Here is a 4,192-nt window from a genome sequence, read left to right as displayed (position 1 = left end):
ATTGTAAATAGTGTTGCAATGAACATTGGGGTGCATGAACCTTTTTGAATTATGCTTTTCTCTGGATATATGTCCAAGAGTGGGATTGCTGGATCATATTGTAGTTCTAAGTTTAGTGTTTTAAGGAACCTCCATACTGTTCTCCATAATAAAAAGATGATTAACATCACTAATTATTAGAGAAATGCAAATCAAAACTACAATAAGGTATCACCTCACTCTGGTCAGAATAGCCATCATCAAGAAATCTACAAACCGTAAATGCTGGAGAGGGTGTGGAGAAAAGAGAACCCTCCTACACTGTTGGTGGGAATGTAAATTGGTACAATCATGATATTTTTCATCTGACTGACCAAAAATTATTGTATCTAGGCATTTCAAACTAATATAACCTTATAGTTTTATTGTGATGTTTTGAATGAGATTGTATATATAAAATGCTTATCCCAGTCCTTAACTAATAGTGAACATTCAGTAAATGGTAGTTATAATTAATATTTCATTAAGAATATAAATTATATATATCCTTAAAAGATTTTTCATACTTAAACTAATTGTTTAAAATGGTTCCTCTTTTCTTTTTGTTTATTTTTCTATCAACTTCATTGTATGTACTTTCCATACAATACAATGCTCATATTTTAAGTGATCAGTTCAGTGAGCTTTGACAAACATATACACCATGTAACCACTACCCCAGTCAAGATACAAACTGTTTTTACCACCAGAGAAAATTCTTTCATGCCCCTTTTCAGTCAATCCTACACTACTAAAACCACTGATTTTATTACTATCACCATTTTGAAGTCGTAGAATTTTAAAGTTATTGGAATAGTATTGTACTTGCGTTTCTGTGTCAGACTTATTTCCCTTGTTATAATATTTAGATATTTATTTATGTTTCTCTGCTTACCAGTAGTCTATTTTTATTGCTGAGGAACATTCTGTTATATGAATATTCCACAGTTTGTTTAGACATTCAAATGTTAATGAACATTTGGGTGATTTCCTGTTTGGAAAATGAATATAGCTATACGAACATTGATAAATCTTCTTAGAGACACATCTTTTCTTGGGTAAATACCTAGGAATAGAAATGCTGTGTCATTGGGTAGGTATATATATACTTAACTTTACGAAAAATTGCCAGTTTTCCAAAGTGGTTGCACCATTTAACTCCTATCATCAGTGTATGAGAGTTTCATTTACTTTAAGTCCTTGTCAGCATTTCGTTTTGTCAGTTTTTTAATGGGTGTAAAGTGCTATCACATTATTGTTTTGATTTTATTTTACTGATGACTAATGTTGAGTATCTTATGAGGTACTTACTGGCTACTCCTATATCTACTTTTGATGAATTTTTTTTTGAGTCTTTTGCCCATTTTTATTGGGTTATTTTTCTTAATATAAATAGTTGCGAATGCTTGAATAGGAGTGCTTTGTCAGAAAAATGTTTGCAAATGTTTTCTCTCATTTTGTGACTTGATTTCTCAGTCCTTTAACAGCATATTTTGAGGAGCTAGTTTTAAATTTTTCTTTAATGATTAATGTTTTTTGTGTCCTGTGTAAGAAATCTTTGTGAATCCTAAGCTCGTTATTTCACAATTTGTTTTTCATTCTATACTAGAATTTTGAATTCCATTGACTTGTATTCAGTTTCATTGATCTTCCTGCTATTGTGTTAAATATGCTTGGAATTTAAGTAACAGGTATCCAAGACCTTTTGTTTTTCAGCCCAGCCCTCAATTTTCTATGCTGCCAAGGGGATTGATAGCTAAAATTGAATTGTATCAGGATTTGGTTACAATAGTTTCCATAACGTTTTGAGAATGAATTCAGAGGACTCTGAAACTAAACATTATAATATTGCTAGACCTCAAAACTTCATGACCCTGAGCCTGATAGTTAGACCGTGGACCTGCAAGACTTGGAAGACTATGAGACCTTAAGATTCTGAGAAAGTATAGTTGATTTGCAGTATTAGTTTCAGATATATAACATAGTGATTCAAAAATTTTCAAGATTGTAGTCCATTTAAGGTTATTATAAAATATTGGCTATATTCTTTGTGCTGTACAATATATCCTGTAGCTTGTTTTATGCATAGTAGCTTGTACCTCTTAAATCCCTACCCATATCTTGCTCCTCCCCATTTTCCTCTCCCCACTGGTAACTATTAGCTTGTTCTCTATATCTGAGTCTGTTTCTGTTTTGTTTTATTCACTTGTTTGTTTTATTTTTTAGATTCCATGTATAACTGATAACATAGAGTATTTGTCTTTCTCTGTCTGACTTATTTCACTAAGCATAGTACCCTCCAGGACCATCCATGTGTTGCAAATGGCAAAATTTCATTCTTTTTATGGCTGAGTAATATTCCATTGCATCATACCACATCTTCTTCACCTGTTCATCTAGTGATGGATATTTAGGTTGCTTCCACATATTGACTATTGTAAATAATACTTCTGTGAACATTGGTGTGCATGTATCTTTTTTAATAACTGTTTTTGTTTTTGTCGGATATATATGAGGAGTGGAAATGCTGGATCATATAGTAGTTCTAATTTTAGTTTTCTGAGGTTTCTAAAACCCCCATAGTGTTTTAAATAGCAGTGCACCAATTTACATTCCCACCAACAGTGTACTAGTGTTCCCTTTTCTCTACATCTTCGCCCACATTTGTTATTTGTGATGTTTTCGATGATAGTCATTCTGACAGGTGTAAGGTGATATCTCATTGGGATTTTGATTTGCATTTTTCTGATGATTAGCGTTGTTGAGCATCTTTTCATGTGCCTGTTAGCTGTCTGTATGTTTTCTTTGGAAAAATGTCTATCAGGTCTTCTGCCCATTTTTTAATCAGGTTGTTTGTTTTTTGATATTGAGTTGTATGAGTTGTTTATATATTTTGGATATTAACCCCTTATCAGTCATATCATTTGCAAATATTTTCTCCCATTAGGTAGGTTGTCTTTTTATTTTATCATTGGTTTTCTTTGCTGTGCAAAAGCTTTTAAGAAATAGAAAATATGAACTGTCTTAAGTCTATCAAGACTGCTGTGCAGTCTTGGGGGATTTTACATTTTAGTGGTTTCCATAGTGTAGTGGTGTTTTACAGACATCTTTCCATATCACAGGCTGTGAGATTTCAAGACCATGAGGCTGTGAGACTATGAGGTCTTGATGTTATAAGACTGCATACAACAGGGTCTGGAATGGAGGGACTGAGAACTATGACACTCAGTGACAATGAGAAGATGTGACAAGAGTCTCTGAGATTTCTAGACATCAAGATTGTTACTTTGAAACAGTAACTTTTGGCTTTCCAGCCATTCCCAGCCTCTTATTACTCAGCAAAATTTCTTTATAAATGCATTACATGGCAGAGAAACTTATCTTTGAGTTTGAGCTTTTTCCTGTTTAAAGCCTGACACACTACCCCACAGGTTTGTCAGAAGTTTACCTGGTTTCTCCTCATCCAAACCAAGATTTTCATTTTACCAAAAACTTGTCTCTCCTGTCCTCTCCTCTTACCACAGCTTCAGCCATGTGTCTCAGGTTTGAAAGTTTCCTGCATCTGTTCCCTTGTCAATGCAGAAAGTCTCATCCCTCTGAGTTCAGTGTTTTTAGGTTTTACATTTCTTTGCACTCACATCTCTTTAAAGAAAATATGTATTTTTTGAATAAAATGTTTACATTTACTTTGAAGTATGCAATAAAACTAAATGATTTCTACTAGTCAGTGTAACTTTGCCAAAGCAGAATCACCAACTTCTGTTGGGGAGTTCCAGTCAGCTACAGCAGTGACCCCCATGCAGGAACACCAAGGAGAAGCCTGGGAGACCCCACTCCACAAAGCCTCCTTTCAAGAGACCCCACCTCATTTTTCCTATGTGCACCCACACAGATTTAGGAGTGTGGACATGCTCCCTATTTTCATATACTTTTAGTTTCTTCTTTAGTGCAATAAAAATAAAATTGGCAATTCACATATATGACAATACAGATAATATTTCAGGCTTTACATGTATATCATATCTATCTTTCTATCTTTCTGAATATATAGATTTGTCTATGCAGTAATTTCTTATTGTTTCAGGGCCATAGGGGAGCCGATGCAAATTCCCCCCCCAAAAAATAAACGACCAGATGCCTATAACTCCCCCCGTGAGTGATTAATAGGGTGGAG

Source organism: Physeter macrocephalus, chromosome 15, assembly GCF_002837175.3.
Source record: "Physeter macrocephalus isolate SW-GA chromosome 15, ASM283717v5, whole genome shotgun sequence".
NCBI classification, from domain to species: Eukaryota; Metazoa; Chordata; class Mammalia; order Artiodactyla; family Physeteridae; genus Physeter; species Physeter macrocephalus.
This window is presented reverse-complemented; position numbering follows the sequence as displayed.